Source organism: Mesoplodon bidens, assembly GCF_964165515.1.
Source record: "Mesoplodon bidens genome assembly, chromosome: 6".
Classification (NCBI taxonomy): Eukaryota; Metazoa; Chordata; class Mammalia; order Artiodactyla; family Ziphiidae; genus Mesoplodon; species Mesoplodon bidens.
Window position 1 is genome coordinate 95,510,426 of NC_138162.1, and position 18,660 is coordinate 95,529,085.

Below are 18,660 nucleotides of genomic sequence, written 5' to 3' on the forward strand. Positions count from 1 at the left end.
ACCCACACACCAGGGCCTCCAGCCAGGGTCCTGCAGGGGCTCAGGACTCAGCGGAGACCAGGCTGTCCTTATTATCCCCCCTCCCTGGACCCTATACCCCTTCGCCAGGATGGAAGACATGGGAGAATGAAGGCCTTTGTCAGACTGGGATGCTGGGTGCCCATGGTGCATCCCCCCCGCCAAGAATGACTGGGTGACCCTTAGCCTGGGGGCAAAGGTAAGTGATATCCTCTCAGAAACCCGCTCTACCTTCATAAGCAAAGGCTCCAGGTCCCCCACTCCTCCCATCCAGAGCAAAGGGGCAGGATGCTCATGCGCACAAGTATCCGGGCTGGGACCTGGCCTAGATGTGGCCACTTTGGTAGCCTTTTTTGCTACCAAAGCTATTTTCTCAAAGGCTATTTGCTATTAGGTTCCCTTTTATGCTATTTGCTCAGGAGCTCTGTGTGCTCACAAAAGTCCCCCCTCCTCCTGGAATCCTGTCTCCTCTCTGCCTGTGGCTATCTGGTTGTAGACCAAAGAGCAAAGCCATTGGTGACTAAGTGGGACTTAGTTGGTGACTGTTGGTGACTCCCTGCCTGTTGATGACTCTGTTGGTGACTCCCTGCCTAAGCATACTTAGCTCAGCTGACAGCAGAGTAAATGGCATGGCATCCTCCATGTATTCATATTGTGTAATGTAGGATGAGTCTTTGACCCAAATGTCATTCATTTGATAAACTCTGTGCCAGGCCTTAGGGGTTCAGACATATATTGTATATCCAGTTTTTCCAGTGCCATTTGTTGAAAAGACTGTCCTTTCTCCGTTAAATGGTCTTGGCACCCATGTCAAAAATCAATCAACCTTATATGCAAGGGGCTGTTTCTGGAATTTCTTTTTTCTTCTTTCTTTTTTTTTTACACTCTTCTTCTTCTTCTTTTTTTTTTTTTTTTAAAGGGCTCTTTATTTTTTTTTTAGTAATTTATTTATTTATTTTTGCTGTGTTGGGTCTTCGTTTCTGTGCGAGGGCTTTCTCTAGTTGTGGCAAGCGGGGGCCACTCTTCATCGCGGTGCGCGGGCCTTTCACTATTGCGGCCTCTCTTGTTGCAGAGCACAGGCTCCAGACGCGCAGGCTCAGTAGCTGTGGCTCACGGGCCTAGTTGCTCCGTGGCATGTGGGATCCTCCCAGACCAGGGCTCGAACCCGTGTCCCCTGCATTAGCAGGCAGACTCTCAACCACTGCGCCACCAGGGAAGCCCCTCTTCTTCTTCTTTTTTAATTTTAATTTAATTTAATTTTTTTGATGTGGATCTTTTTTTTTTTTTTGGCTGCATTGGGTCCTCATTGCTGCACATGGGCTTTCTGTAGTTGTGGCGAGCAGGGGCTACTCTTCATTGCAGTGCACGGGCTCTAGGTGCGTGGGCTTCAGTAGTTGCAGCACACAGCCTCAGTAGTTGTAGCACACAGGCCCTAGAGTGTGTGGGCTTCTGTAGTTGCAGTGTGTGGGCTCAGTAGTTGTGGCAGATGGGCTCTAGAGTGCAGGCTCAGTAGTTTAGTTGCTCTGCGGCATGTGGGATCTTCCCAGACCAGGGATCAAACCCATGTCCCCTGCATTGGCATGCAGATTCTTAACCACTGAGCCACCAGGGAGGTCCCTGGAATTTCTTTTCCACTGGTCTGTGTGTCTATCTTTATGCCAGTACCACACTGTTTTGGTTACAGTAGCTTTGAAGTAAGTTTTGAAATAGGGAAGTGTGAATCCTCCAACTTTGTTCTTTTTCAAAATGCTTTGGCTATTTGGGGTCCCTTGAGATTCCATATGAGTTCTAGGATTTTTTTTTAATTTCTGCAAAAAAATCATTGGAATTTTGATAGGGATTGCATTGAATCTGTAGGATGCTTTGAGTAGCATTGATATCTTAACAATATTGTCTTCCAGTCCATGAACACAGAATGTTTTTCCATATTTATATCTTTAATTTCTTTTAGAAGTGTTTTGTAATTTTCGGTCTGCAAGTTTTTACCCACTTTGGCTAAGTTAATTTCTAAATATTTTTTTCAGATTGTTCATTGTTAGTGTATGCAACTGATTTTTTTTTTTTTTTTTTTTTTTTTTGCGGTACGCGGGCCTCTCACTGTTGTGGCCTCTCCCATTGCGGAGCACAGGCTCTGGACGCGCAGGCTCAGTGGCCATGGCTCACGGGTCCAGCCGCTCCGCAGCATGTGGGATCTTCCCAGACCGGGGCAGGAACCCACGTCCCCTGCGTCGGCAGGCGGACTCTCAACCACTGCACCATCAGGGAAGCCCTATGCAACTGATTTTCATGTGTTGATTTCGTATCCTATAACTTTTCTGAATTTGCTTATTAGCACTAATAGGTTTGGGGGTTTGTTTATTTGGTGTGGAATCTTTAGCATTTTCTATGTATAAGATATGGACAAAGATAATTTTACTTGTTCCTTTCCAATTTGGATGCCTTTTATTTCTTTTTCTTGCCTAATTGCTCTGGCCAGAACTTCCAGTACTATGTTGAAAAGAAGTAGCAAAAGCAGGCATCCTTGTCTTACTCCTGATCTTAGGGGGAAAGCTTTAGGTCTTTCATCATTGAGTTTGATGTTCACTGTGGATTTTTTCATATATAGCCTTTATCATGTTGGGGAAGTTCCCTTCTATTCTAGTTTGTTGAGTGTTTTTATCATGAAAGGGTGTTGGACTTTGTCAAAAGGATTTCTGCATCAACTGAAATGATCATGTGTGGGGTTTTTTTCTGTTCATTCTGTTAATGTGGTATATTGGTTGATTTTCATATGTTGAATCATCCTTGCATTCTGGGAATAAATTCCATTTGGTCATGGTGTAATCCTTTTAATATGCAGCAGACTTTGGTTGGCTAATATTTTGTTGAAGATTTTTGCATCAATATTCATAAGAGCTAAATGGTCTGTAAGGTATTTTTAAAGGTATATTAACTCACCCAGCTCCCCTGGTTAAGATAGTGGGGCTACATGGAACTGAACATGATACAATGTTAAGAGGGGGAAGAAACAGAAGAGAGAGTTCCTGTGCTTGGAACTTTGGAGCTGGACCTTGCACACTTCCTGCAGAACTGGAAGATAAGTGGAATCACTGTGGTTTAAATCGTGATGGGAGTATGGGGAATTATTTTTCTTTAAACATTTTTTGATAAAGGAATTATTGTTAATTTAAAGTGTGATTATGTAGAAAAATGACTGTTTGGATGTAAATACACCTGCAAGTATGTACAAGTGGAGAACATGATGTTTAGCATTTGTTTTCAAATACTCCAGAAAAAAGGGGAGATGAGGATAATGAAATTACAGAAGTTGTTGATAGTAGTTGAAGCTGGGTGGGTGCTACATTATGCTCTTGACTTTTGGGTCTATTTTGAAATTTTTAAGATAAAAACTTTCAAGTGTTTTAATGTTGTAATGATATTATCTTCATAAAGCATGAGAAGACAAAAACAAAAAACAAAAAAAAGTCATTTACCTGTCTCTGAATAGCTATCATCTGAGTGCCACTTGACTTCTAGGTGACTGTCCCTGCTAGTGGACATGAATTCTGACCTCCTGCTTCGACCTACTTCTTGTTTTAAATAAATCCATTGGTTGCTCTCATGTGCCTGCTTTATCTTATTTAATCCTTACAAAAGCCTAATGGCCTAGATATTATCCCCATTTTTCAGATGAGGAAATTGAGGAACAGAGAATGATATGGCCATGGGTTTGAACCCCTGAGCTCTGGGAGATGGGGAGGGGAATCTAAACTCTCACTCATCATCATCACCCCACTGCCACCTAAACTGTTCTTCATGTCTTACTCCACCTCTGGGTCCTCCTGGATCCCTAGCCAACATGGCATTTCCAGGTGAATTTCCACGGCTGTGTTAAACATAGCTCCCCCAGGTGGCCTCCCCATTTTTCCAGGCTCTCATCCAAATACCACTGTGACAAATCTGTGTTATTTCTGGGCTCCTAGGATCAGAACCCTTTCCTGTGTTGGGAGAATTCACCCATCATGTGAGTTTTGATGGAAGATGGGCCAACCTCCCAGTATTGAAGCTCAAAGAAGGGGCCGATCCTCACCTCCCAGGCTCCACGCAGCTGGGATCTGGGCATCTGAGCTGAAATGTTTGAGATTTCACCAACAAACAACTCTTCTCACCACCCCTTTCCCATATACACACTTTAAATAATGCCCACACCTACATAAAATACATATCAACCCTGCCCAATGAAGACAATCCAAGTCTCATACGATTGCCACATCCCAGTCCAGGAACTATGGGTGATTTGTGATTTTCTCAGTCAGGCCTGGATAATAGCCCCTCAAGGGAGAGTAACCATTGCCTAAAAGAAGAGTTTAATCATCCCAAAGTCTCCAAAGTATAATTGTATAGATGAAGTTGTAGTTCAGGAGATAGAAATCACTCTAGATGTTTCAAACAGATAGGGATTTAATACAGGGAATCAGTTGCTTGCAAAATCATGGAAAGAACTTTAAGATTTGAAGTCAGTGGGGCTATGACTAGACCTCAAAGTCATGCCATAGCAGCTGTAATCCAGAGATCAAGAAGCTGCATGAAATCATTGCCAAGGTCACAGCTGCCACACCCATGAAACTGGGTGAAAGTGAGTGGGACATGGAATTGGGCCATTGCAAAAGTTCACATCTGCCAGAATCTACACAACAGTGCCATCTCTGCCAAGAGAATGGCACCCTCCTCCCTTCTGCTCCATATCTCATGCAATCACATCTCATTGGCAGAACCCAAGTCAGTCAATCCAGACTCCTAAGGGCAAAAGTCTCTGGGAAATGTAGTTTTTAACCTTCCCACCCTTCACAAGGAGTAGAAGAATAAATGTAGAAATGGATGGTGAGTAAAGATAAACAATGTCTAGCACTGCAAGAGAATTCTTGCAACAAAAATACTCTTTGGAATTTTTTTTTCAGGGTATTATGGCAAACAGTGCCATCTAGCATCTTTACTCAAATGGCAATCAGCACTTGGACAGAAACCACAGTTCAACAGCAAAAACTTTCTCTTACAAGTGCTAAGCCACGACCCCTCCCTACGGCCATCTGCCACAACAGTTATCACCATCTGCTCTCCAGCTTCACGGCCCCTGCCCTGCCTGCCCTGGCTGAGCCAGAACTCCTGACCCATTACAGGAGGGGGCAGGAGGGCCACAGGAGCTCAGACTTTGCCCCTCAAAGGTGGATCACGGCCTCCTGGCTAAGCAGGCACAGCATCCTCCCTGGTGCCCTCTGAAGTCTCAGCCTCTGGCAGCATCAGATCTGAGCCAAGCTGAACCTCCTGAGGAGGGTGGGCATGGGGGCATCTGGGGGAGTCAGAGAAAGAGGGCCAGGGCTGGGGGAAGGTGCCTTCTAGCTACTGCCCCCACCTAGTGCAGAGGCCCAGGGGCCTGACTCTCCTGATCTTGCCCCAGCATCCCCTCCCCAGGGGGTCAGTATATCTTCTGCCTACTGGGTAGAATGGCTTCTTTGATGAAGGAGAAGACAACCAGGATTCCTAAGCATTTGCCCCACTTGCCTTTGGTGAAGTAATTGGAGACCATGTCGTCTCCTGGCTGCATGGTGGAGGGCAGGACGTTCTCCCCAGCCGACAGTGACACAAAGAATGCAAATGGGATTATCCACAGGCAGAAAGTGAAATAAGCCAGGACCTCTGAGAAAGGATAATATTCCTCTGCAAAAAATTGAAACTCTAGGTAATGATTCACCTCCACTAGCCCACACAACAGGATGAAGTTAAGCGAGGTCAACATGACTAAGGGGAAGGTCTGGAGGAGGCCAAAGCAGACAAGGTTGGTGCAGAGACCCATGCCAATCATGCAGGTGGGGAAGCACTCAAAAATGCAAAGACCAATTGATACAGCTGTGGAGAATCAGGTCATGTATTTTATGATCCTACTAGTGGCCACTGTGTATTCTTCTATCAATTCTGCCAGGTAATATAGTCCGGCTATGATGGCCAGCATGATGAAGGCCATCTGGATGAAGAGCAACAGCCAGCTCAGCAGGTACATGAACCATATGACGTCCACGCCCTGCCTGCCCCCTGACTGCTGGGATAGGCCTACATGCTTGCTATTTGGATTTTTGACATGATCCTGTGAGCAAGTCCACACATCCTCTTCCCCCAAATCATTTATCAAAGCTGGAGAAAACTGTCAAAATTGTCAAACAACTATTTCAGTGCTTGGAAATTCACCAAGTGCACACATCAAACTGAGAAAATTTTATTCATGAAAACTACTGAAATTCAGTTACAAACAGCAAGAGCATGTGGTGTTCCTTCTTGGGGAAGCTGTTGTCACCTCCCATCATCATAGTTCAATAAATGTGGAGGCAGGGGCTTCCCTGGTGGTGCAGTGGTTAAGAATCCGCCTGCCAATGCAGGGGACACGGGTTCGAGCCCTGGTCCGGGAAGATCCCACATGCCGCAGAGCAACTAAGCCCGTGGGCCACAACTACTGAGCCTGCGCTCTAGAGCCCACAAGCCATAACTACTGAAGCCCATGCACCTAGAGCCCGTGCTCCGCAACAAGAGAAGCCACGGCAATGAGAAGACCGTGCACCGCAACAAAGAGTAGCCCCCGCTCGCCACAACTAGAGAAAGCCCACGCACAACAAAGAAGACCCAGTGCAGCCAAAAATAAATAAATTTATTTTAAAAAATGTGGAGGCAGGGCAAGAAACCTATCACCTTTGATTCCACTGCTAGAGAGATCTCACTTGATCTGGAGTTATTTCAGTTAAAGTAGATCTCATTGGCAAGTGATCAGGGAAGACCTGAAGCTCTGCTAACAGTTCAGGACCATTTTGAGCAAGCCATGGACCAGAAAGAAAGCTGAGGATTTACTAGGGAGCTCCAGGAGGTGAGACAGCAAAGGGGACTTGATAAATTCTCAACATATCCCAGAGTGTGTGCACATGTATGAGAAGGACTAGAGCAGACTGAAGACATTTGCACACCTCCAGCCATCACAGTATGCCTTTTCATGGAGCGAAGATGCAAGAGATTTCAGTGGAATGTGAAAGCCAAGGTACACTTGAAAGTCACTTGAGCTTAGAAGGTGCTCCTCTGCCCACACACAGACCCATCAGCAGAAGGTGGAAACCTCATTAGCTCTGAGAACAATCTGATTAACCTTTACCTGAATGCTAAGCTATGCAGTCACCAGGACAAGACCTGGGAAAGAGGGCTTAAACACAAAAATAAGAACAAACAACTGAGCAGATACATCAGCAGCCATACACTGTTGGGGAGACAGAGTACACAAACAAAACAACAACAATAATGCATGAGAGAAGGGAATTGGAATCCAGAGTTGCTACAGTACATTACAGTTTCAGTAAAACATCGTAAGACAGGCATAGGCACAACAAAGTGTGGCCCATACTCAGAAAAAAGGGAGTCAATAGCTATTGGCTCTGGTTATCCCCAGATATTGGATATAGCAGACAAAGCCTTCAAAACAGCTATTGTAAATAAATTCAAATAGCTAAAGGAATCCATATTTAAATAACTAAAGCAATGCACTACAGTAATCACTCAACAAATAGAGACTCTCAATAAAGATGTTGTTATACAAAAGAACCAAATGGAAATTCTTGAATGGAAAATTACAATAACTGAAATGAAACTTCCAGTAAAGGGGCTCAAAAGCAGAATTAAGATGCCTAAAAGAAGAAATAGCAAGCATAATAGATCAATAAAAATTGTCTAATCTGAAAACAAAGAGAAAAAAAGATTGAAGAAAGTTAAAGACAGCCACAGGCATCTGTGAGACAACATCAGGTGTACCAACATAATTGTAATGGGAGTCTCAGAGGAGAGGAGAAAGGGAAAGGGACAGAAAAATATTTGAAGATATAATGGGCCAAATTTCAAAAATTTGATGAAAAACATTAACCTACAGACCCAAGAAGGATAAACACAAGGAGATCCACACCATGCACTTCATAGCCAAACTGTTGAAAGCCAAATAGAAAATGAAAATCTGGAAAGCAAGAGGAAAATGACATACACTTGAATGATAAAATGACTTCTCATCAAAAACAATGGAAAACATAAAAGTGTAGAATGACATATTTAAAGTGCCAAAGGAAAGATTGCCAAATAAGAATTCTATATCCAGCAAAACTATCCTTTAAAAATGAAGATGGGAAAAGCTTTTTCCAGATAAATAAAGATCAAGAGGTGCTAGCATATTGGCCTAACAAGAAATACAAAAAAAGTCCTTCAGACTGAAAGCAAATGATACCAGACAGTAAACTGAAATACACAGGAAGAAATGAAGGAATACATAAGTAATTATCAAAGGCTCTATATGTATTTTTTCTCATTTCTTCTCTTAATTAAAATGCATAATATTTTAAAGCTATATTATTGGATTTATAATATATATAAATGCAATAGATGTCACAATAATAGTGTAAAGGCCAGGGAAAGAAATGATAAATTTGAGCATATGTTCTCTATTTGGCCAAATTTTAGTTAGTATTATTCTAAAGTAAACTGTGATAAGGTAAGATATATATTGTAATCCCTAGAGCAATCATTAATAAAATAACTAAAAAAATAGTTAAAATGTCAATAGAGGAATAAATAGTGCTCTCTAAAGTTTCATTTAGAGCAAAAGAAGATAGTAAAGGAGGAATGGAGGAAGAAAAGAGATATGAGACATATAGAAAAAAGGTAGCAAATTGGTAGAGTAAGTCCAAGCATATCAATAATTACATTAAATGTGAATGTGTTAAACATCCCACTTAAAAGGCACAGATAGTGAGACTGGATGAAGAATCAAGATATAACTTTGTTTTCTACAATAGACACATCTCAGATTCAAACAAATTTGTGTGGAAAACATATAGTAGGCATATAGTAACCACAAGCAAACTGGAAGGGCTATATTCTAGTTTGTCTTGAAATCAGACAAAGTAGACTTTGAGGAAACAAATAATACTAGAGACAAAGAGAGGCAATTCATTATCAATACACAAGGAACATATACAAATTTAAAAATACACACACCTAATGACAGAGTCCCCAATTACATGAGTCAAATCTCGACAGAACTGAAAGGAGAAATAGTTGGAAATTTCAGTATTTTACTCTCAGCAATTGAAAGAACAACCAGGCAGCAAATCAGAAAGGATGAAGAAGACTTTAACAACACTATCAACCAACTTGACTTAAGTAGCATTTACAGAACATACACCAATGACTGCTGAATACATATTCTTTTCAAGAATTCATGGAACATTCTCCAGCATAGGTCATATGTTGAGACACAAAGCAAGTCTCACTAAGTTGAAAAAGATAAAGATTATGCAAAGTATGTTCTCTGAACACAATGGGATTAAAATGGAGATCAATAACTGAAAGAATCTGGGAAAACTTCAAGTATTTGGAAATTAAAATTCTAAATAATCCATGGCCCCCAAAAAGATAGCAGAAGATTAAAATTTAAAGATTTAACTCAATTAAAACAGAAGCACAACAAATCAAAATATAGGGGATTCAGTGAAAGCAGTGCTTAGAGGAGAATTTATTGCCTTAAGTCAAAAAAGAAAAAAGGTATCTCAACCCAACAACTCAAGCATTCACCATAGGAAACTAGAAAAAATGAGCAAACAGGGGCTTCCCTGGTGGCGCAGTGGTTGAGAGTCCACCTGCGGATGCAGGGGACACGGGTTCGTGCCCCAGTCCGGGAAGATCCCACATGCCACGGAGCAGCTGGGCCCGTAAGCCATGGCTGCTGAGACTGCGCTTCCGGAGCCTGTGCTCTGCAACGGGAGAGGCCACAACAGTGAGAGGCCCGCGTACCGCAAAAAAAAAAAGAGCAAACAATTATAAAACAAATAGAAGGAAAGAAATGATAAATATTAAAAGCAGAAATCAATGACACACAAAAAAACTAATAGAGATAATCAACGAAACCAAATTTGATGCTAGGAAAAGGCCAACAAAAGTGACCAAACTTAGCTATATTAACCAAAAAAATAAGAGACAAGACACAAATTACCAAAACCAGAAATGAAAGAGTGGACTTCACAACTGACCTTACAGAAATCAAAACGATTATGAGAGAATATTCTGAACTAATTATAGCAACAAATAGACAACTTTGTTAAAATAGACAAATTCCTAGAAAGATGCAAATAACCAAAATTGAGTCAAGAAGAAATAGAATATCTGAAAAACCTAAATGTCCTTTGACAGAAGAATGGATAAAGAAAATGTGGTACATATATACAATGCAATACTACTCAGCCATTAAAAAAAATGAAATAATGCCATTTGCAGCAACATGGATGGAACTAGAGATTATCATACTAAGTGAAGTAAGTCAGAAAGAGAGAGATAAATACCATATGATATCACTTATATGTGGAATCTAAACTATGACACAAATGAACCTACCTACAAAACAGAAACACACTCACAGACATACAGAACAGACCTGTGGTTGCCAACAGCAGTGGGGAGGGATGGAGTGGGAGGTTGGGGTTAGTAGATGCAAACCGTTATATATAGGATGGATAAATGACAAGGTCTTACTGTATAGCACAGGGAACTATATTCAATATCCTGTGATAAACCATAATGGAAAAGAATATATATATATGACTGAATCACTTTGCTGTACAGCAGAAATTAACACAACATTGTAATTCAACTATACTTCAATTATTTATTTATTTGGCTGCATTGGGTCTTAGTTGTGGTGTGCGAGATCTTGGTAGCAGCATGCAGGATCTTTCATTGTGGCACACAGGCTCTTCTCTGTGGCATGTGGGCTCTTTATTGTGGCTCGTGGGCTTCTCTCTAGTTGTGGCTCACGGGCTCCAGAGTGCATGGGCTCAGTAGTTGCGGCATGCAGGCTCTCTAGTTGTGGTGCATAGGCTTAGTTGCCCCATGGCATGTAGAATCTTAGTTCCTTGACCAGGTATTGAACCCACGTCCCCTGCATTGGAAGGCAGATTTTTAACCATCGGACCACCAGAGAAGTCCCAATTCTTAAAAAAAGAAAAAAATCTATAGTCAAAACACCAATGCTAAAATAAAGGAGGTGAAAAATATTTTTTAAAAAAGAACAAATAGAACATCTGAATAGACCTATTACAAGGAAAGTAGTTTAATTAGGAATAAAAAAATTCCACAAAGAAAAGCATGGCCCATATGGCATCACTGATGAATTTTATCAAATATTTAAAGAAGAAATAATATATCACAAATTCTTCAGAGAGTTGAGGAGGAGGGAGACTCCCTACTTCTTCAATGAGGACATTATTACCCTGATACCAAAGCCAGACAAAGACATCACAAGAAAAAAAAAATTAAGTACAATATCCAGTCTTATCACAGTCACAAGATTTCTTTACAAAATATTCCCAAGTCAAATTCAGCAATACATAAAAAGGATTATACACCATGACCAAGTGAGATTTATTCTAAAGTGATTTTAATATCTAAAAATCAATTCATGTAATACATAGTAATAGAATAATATGTAATCATAAGTTCATCTCAATTCATGCAAAAAATAAAACATCTGAGAAAACCCAATACAGATTCATGATAAAAACTTTCAGCAATGTAGGAGTAAAAGGAACTTCTTCAACCTCATAAAACGTATCTACAAAACCTACAGACAGCATCATACTTAAGGATGCATTTACAATAGCTCAAGATGAGGTGAAATATTTAGGTGTAAATATAAGAAAACATGCACAGAACTTCAATGCTCAAAACTACAAAATTCTGAAGAAAGAAATCAAACAACATCTAAATAAATGGAGATATAATAGGTTCATGTTTGGAAGACTCAACATAATAAGGATGTCAATTGCCTCTAAAGTGATATACAGATTTATGGCAATTTCTATCAAAATCCCAGCAAGATTTTGTCAATATAGATGATATTATTCTAAATGTATTTGGAAAGTCAAAAGAACTAGAATATCTAATAAAATTTTGAAGAAGGAGAATAAATTGGGAAGCAATCTTAAGACTTTTTACATAGCTATGGTAACCAAGACTGTGTGGTACTGGTGCAGGAATAAACACATAGGTCAATGGAACAGAAGAGCTTCTCCAGAAATAACCCCACAAGTATGGGTAGCTGATTTTTTTTTTTGCTTTTATTTATTTTTTATTTTTTATTATTTTTTTTGTCTCTTCACTCTATTTTTTTTTTTTTTTGCTTTATAACAAATTTAATCAGTTATACATATACATATGTTCCCATATCCCCTCCCTTTTGCGCCTCCCTCCCACCCTCCCTATCCCACCCCTCCAGGCGGTCACAAAGCACCGAGCTGATCTCCCTGTGCTATGCGGCTGCTTCCCACTAGCTACCTACCTTACATTTGGTAGTATATATATGTCCATGCTGCTCTTTCACTTTGTCACAGCTTACCCTTCCCCCTCCCCATATCCTCAACTCCATTCTCTAGTAGGTCTGTGTCTTTATTCCTGTCTTACCCCTATGTTCTTCATGACATTTTTTTCCTTAAATTCCATATATATGTGTCAGCATACAGTATTTGTCTTTCTCTTTCTCACTTACTTCACTCTGTATGACAGGCTCTAGGTCCATCCACCTCATTACAAATAGCTCAATTTCGTTTCTTTTTATGGCTGAGTAATATTCCATTGTATATATGTGCCACATCTTCTTTACCCATTCATCTGATGATGGACACTTAGGTTGTTTCCATCTCTGGGCTATTGTAAATAGGGCTGCAATGAACATTTTGGTACATGTCTCTTTTTGAATTATGGTTTTCTCAGGGTATATGCCCAGTAGTGGGATTGCTGGGTCATATGGTAGTTCTATTTGTAGTTTTTTAAGGAACCTCCATACCGTTCTCCATAGTGGCTGTACCAATTCACATTCCCACCAGCAGTGCAAGAGTGTTCCCTTTTCTCCACACCCTCTCCAGCATTTATTGTTTCTAGATTTTTTGATGATGGCCATTCTGACTGGCGTGAGATGATATCTCATTGTAGTTTTGATTTACATTTCTCTAATGAGTAAAGATGTTGAGCATCCTTTCATGTGTTTGTTGGCAGTCTGTATATCTTCTGTGCAGAAATGTCTATTTAGGTCTTCTGCCCATTTTTGGATTGGGTTGTTTGTTTTTTTGTTATTGATCTGCATGAGCTGCTTATAAATTTTGAGATTAATCCTTTGTCAGTTGCTTCATTTGCAAATATTTTCTCCCATTCTGAGGGTTGTCTTTTGGTCTTGTTTATGGTTTCCTTTGCTGTGCAAAAGCTTTTAAGTTTCATTAGGTCCCATGTGTTTATTTTTGTCTTTATTTCCATTTCTCTAGGAGGTGGGTCAAAAAGGATCTTGCTGTGATTTATGTCATAGAGTGTTCTGCCTATGTTTTCCTCTAAGAGTTTGATAGTGTCTGGCCTTACATTTAGGTCTTTAATCCATTTTGAGCTTATTTTTGTGTATGGTGTTAGGGAGTGATCTAATCTCATACTTTTACATGTCCCTATCCAGTTTTCCCAGCACCACTTATTGAAGAGACTGTCCTTTCTCCACTGTACATTCCTGCCTCCTTTATCAAAGATAAGGTGACCATATGTGCGTGGGTTTATCTCTGGGCTTTCTATCCTGTTCCATTGATCTATCTTTCTGTTTTTGTGCCAGTACCATACTGTCTTGATTACTGTAGCTTTGTAGTATAGTCTGAAGTCAGGGAGCCTGATTCCTCCAGCTCCATTTTTCGTTCTCAAGATTGCTTTGGCTATTCGGGGTCTTTTGTGTTTCCATACAAATTGTGAAATTTTTTGTTCTAGTTCTGTGAAAAATGCCAGTGGTAGTTTGATAGGGATTGCATTGAATCTGTAGATTGCTTTGGGTAGTAGAGTCATTTTCACAATGTTGATTCTTCCAATCCAAGAACATGGTGCATCTCTCCATCTATTTGTATCATCTTTAATTTCTTTCATCAGTGTCTTATAATTTTCTGCATACAGGTCTTTTGTCTCCTTAGGTAGGTTTATTCCTAAATATTTTATTCTTTTTGTTGCAATGGTAAATGGGAGTGTTTCCTTGATTTCACTTTCAGATTTTTCATCATTAGTATATAGGAATGCCAGAGATTTCTGTGCATTAATTTTGTATCCTGCAACTTTACCAAATTCATTGATTAGCTCTAGTAGTTTTCTGGTAGCATCTTTAGGATTCTCTATGTATAGTATCATGTCATCTGCAAACAGTGACAGCTTTACTTCTTCTTTTCCGATTTGGATTCCTTTTATTTCCTTTTCTTCTCTGATTGCTGTGGCTAAAACTTCCAAAACTAGGTTGAATAAGAGTGGTGAGAGTGGGCAACCTTGTCTTGTTCCTGATCTTAGTGGAAATGGTTTCAGTTTTTCACCATTGAGGACGATGCTGGCTGTGGGTTTGTCATATATGGCCTTTATTATGTTGAGGAAAGTTCCCTCTATGCCTACTTTCTGCAGGGTTTTTATCATAAATGGGTGTTGAATTTTGTCAAAAGCTTTCTCTGCATCTATTGAGATGATCATATGGTTTTTCTCCTTCAATTTTTTAATATGGTGTATCACATTGATTGATTTGTGTATATTGAAGAATCCTTGCATTCCTGGAATAAACCCCACTTGATCATGATGTATGATCCTTTTAATGTGCTGTTGGATTCTGTTTGCTAGTATTTTGTTGAGGATTTTTGCATCTATGTTCATCAGTGATATTGGCCTGTAGTTTTCTTTCTTTGTGACATCCTTGTCTGGTTTTGGTGTCAGGGTGATGGTGGCCTCGTAGAATGAGTTTGGGAGTGTTCCTCCCTCTGCTATATTTTGGAAGAGTTTCAGAAGGATAGGTGTTAGCTCTTCTCTAAATGCTTGATAGAATTCGCCTGTGAAGCCATCTGGTCCTGGGCTTTTGTTTGTTGGAAGATTTTTTATCACAGTTTCAATTTCAGTGCTTGCGATTGGTCTGTTCATATTTTCTATTTCTTCCTGAGTCAGTCTTGGCAGGTTGTGCATTTCTAAGAATTTGTCCATTTCTTCCAGGTTGTCCATTTTATTGGCATAGAGTTGCTTGTAGTAATCTCTCATGATCTTTTGTATTTCTGCAGTGTCAGTTGTTACTTCTCCTTTTTCATTTCTAATTCTATTGATTTGAGTCTTCTCCCTTTTTTTCTTGATGAGTCTGGCTAATGGTTTATCAATTTTGTTTATCTTCTCAAAGAACCAGCTTTTAGTTTTATTGATCTTTGCTATCATTTCCTTCATTTCTTTTTCATTTATTTCTGATCTGATTTTTATGATTTCTTTCCTTCTGCTAACTTTGGGATGTTTTTGTTCTTCTTTCTTTAATTGCTTTAGGTGCAAGGTTAGGTTGTTTATTCGAGATGTTTCCTGTTTCTTAAGGTGGGATTGTATTGCTATAAACTTCCCTCTTAGAACTGCTTTTGCTGCGTCCCATAGGTTTTGGGTTGTCGTGTCTCCATTGTCATTTGTTTCTAGGTATTTTTTAATTTCCTCTTTGATTTCTTCAGTGATCACTTCGTTATTAAGTAGTGTATTGTTTAGCCTCCATGTGTTTGTATTTTTCACAGCTCTTTTCCTGTAATTGATATCTAGTCTCATAGCATTGTGGTCGGAAAAGATACTTGATACAATTTCAATTTTCTTAAATTTACCAAGGCTTGATTTGTGACCCAAGATATGATCTGTCCTGGAGAATGTTCCATGAGCACTTGAGAAAAATGTGTATTCTGTTGTTTTTGGATGGAATGGCCTATGAATATCAAGTAAGTCCATCTTGTTTAATGTATCATTTAAAGCTTGTGTTTCCTTATTTATTTTCATTTTGGATGATCTGTCCATTGGTGAAAGTGGGGTGTTAAAGTCCCCTACTATGATTGTGTTACTGTCGATTTCTCCTTTTATGGCTGTTTGTATTTGCCTTATGTATTGAGGTGCTCCTATGTTTGGTGCATAAATATTTACAATTGTTATATCTTCTTCTTGGATGGATCCCTTGATCATTATGTAGTGTCCTTCTTTGTCTCTTCTAGTGGTCTTTATTTTAAAGTCTATTTTGTCTGATATGAGAATTGCTACTCCAGCTTTCTTTTGATTTCCATTTGCATGGAATATCTTTTTCCATCCGCTTACTTTCAGTCTGTATGTGTCTCTAGGTCTGAAGTGGGTCTCTTGTAGACAGCATATATATGGGTCTTGTTTTTGTATCCATTCAGCCAATCTGTGTCTTTTGGTGGGAGCATTTAGTCCATTTACATTTAAGGTAATTATTGATATGTATGTTCCTATTCCCATTTCCTTAATTGTTTTGGGTTCCTTATTGTAGGTCTTTTCCTTCTGTTGTGTTTCTTGCCTAGAGAAGTTCCTTTAGCATTTGTTGTAAAGCTGGTTTGGTGGTGCTGAACTCTCTCAGCTTTTGCTTGTCTGTAAAGGTTTTAATTTCTCCATCAAATCTGAATGAGATCCTTGCTGGGTAGAGTAATCTTGGTTGCAGGTTTTTCTCCTTCATCACTTTAATTATGTCCTGCCACTCCCCTCTGGCTTGTAGAGTTTCTGCTGAGAGATCAGCTGTTATCCTGATGGGGATTCCCTTGTGTGTTATTTGTTGTTTTTCCCTTGCTGCTTTTAATATGATTTCTTTGTGTTTAATTTTTGACAGTTTGATTAATATGTGTCTTGGTGTATTTCTCCTTGGATTTATTCTGTATGGGACTCTCTGTGCCTCCTGGACTTGATTAACTATTTCCTTTCCCATATTAGGGAAGTTTTCAACTATAATCTCTTCAAATATTTTCTCAGTCCCTTTCTTTTTCTCTTCTTCTTCTGGAACCCCTATAATTCGAATGTTGGTGCGTTTAATGTTGTCCCAGAGGTCTCTGAGACTGTCCTCTGTTCTTTTCATTCTTTTTTCTTTATTTTGCTCTGCAGCAGTTATTTCCACTATTTTATCTTCCACCTCACTTATCCGTTCTTCTGCCTCAGTTATTCTGCTATTGATCCCATCTAGAGTATTTTTCATTTCATTTATTGTGTTTTTAATCGATGCTTGATTCATCTTTAGTTCTTCTAGGTCCTTGTTAACTGTTTGTTGCATTTTGTCTATTCTATTTCCAAGATTTTGGATCTTGGAAATAGAATCTTGGATCATCTTTACCATCATTATTCTGAATTCTTTTCAGGTAGACTGCCTATTACCTCTTCATTTGTTAGGTCTGGTGGGTTTTTATCTTGCTCCTTCTCCTGCCGTGTGTTTTTCTGTCTTCTCATTTTGCTTATGTTACTGTGTTTGGGGTCTCCTTTTTGCAGGCTGCAGGTTCGTAGTTCCCGTTGTTTTTTGTGTCTGTCCCCAGTGGCTAAGGTTGGTTTAGTGGGTTGTGTAGGCTTCCTGGTGGAGGGGACTAGTGCCTGTGTTCTGGTGGATGAGGCTGTATCTTGTCTTTCTGGTGGGCAGGTCCACGTCTGTTGGTGTGTTTTGGGGTGTCTGTGGACTTTTTATGATTTTTGGCCACCTCTCTGCTAATGGGTGGCGTTGTGTTCCTGTCTTGCTAGCTGTTTGGCATAGGGTGTCCAGCACTGTAGCTTGCTGGTCGTTGAGTGAAGCTGGGTGCTGGTGTTGAGATGGAGATCTCTGGAAGATTTTCGCCGTTTGATATTATGTGGAGCTGGGAGGTCTCTTGTGGACCAGTGTCCTGAAGTTGGCTCTCCCACCTCAGAGGCACAGCACTGACTCCTGGCTCCTCAATTTGGGATGATTTGTTGTCTATTCATGTATTCCACAGATGCAGGGTACATCAAGTTGATTGTGGAGCTTTAATCCGCTGCTTCTGAGGCTGCTGGGAGAGGTTTCCCTTTCTCTTCTTTGTTCTCACAGCTCCCGGGTCTCAGCTTTGGATTTGGCCCCGCCTCTGCGTGTAGGTCGCCGGAGGGCGTCTGTTCTTCGCTCAGACAGGACAGGGTTAAAGGAGCAGCCTCTTCGGGGACTCTGGCTCACTCAGGCCGGGCGGGAGGGAGGGGCACGGAGTGCGGGGCGAGCCTGCAGCGGCAGAGTTCGGCGTGACGTTGCACCAGCCTGAGGCGCGCCGTGCGTTCTCCCAGGGAAGCCGCCCCTGGATCCCGGGACCCCGGCAGTGGCGGGCTGCACAGGCTCCCGGAAGGGCGGTGTGGACAGTGACCTGCGCTCGCACACAGGCTTCTTGGCGGCGGCAGCAGCAGCCCCAGCGTCCCACGCCCGTCACTGGGCTCCGCGCTTTCCGCCGCGACTCGCGCCCATCTGTGGAGCTCCTTTAAGCAGCGCTCTTAATCCCCTCTCCTCGCGCACCAGGAAACCAAGAGGGAAGAAAAAGTCTCTTGCCTCTTCGGCAGCTCCAGAGTTTTCCCGGACTCCCTGCCGGCTAGCTGTGGCACATTAGCCCCCTTCAGGCTGAGTTCTCGCCGCCAGCCCCAGTCCTCTCCCTGCGCTCTGACCGAAGCCCGAGCCTCAGCTTCCAGCGCCGCCCGCCCCGGCGGGCGAGCAGACAAGCCTCTCGGGCTGGTGAGTGCCACTCGGCACCGATCCTTTGTGCGGGAATCTCTCCGCTTTGCCCTACCCAG

General features: G+C 41.1%; 1 pseudogene across 1 annotated transcript; it reads right to left on the reverse strand.

Annotated features, from left to right (window-relative positions):
• Positions 1–5,438: 5,438 nt before the first annotated feature.
• Positions 5,439–6,052, reverse strand: LOC308618695 (protein TEX261-like; annotated as a pseudogene). The gene has a single exon. The product of its transcript is annotated as a protein TEX261-like (transcript).
• Between the last annotated feature and the right edge of the window lie 12,608 nt (positions 6,053–18,660).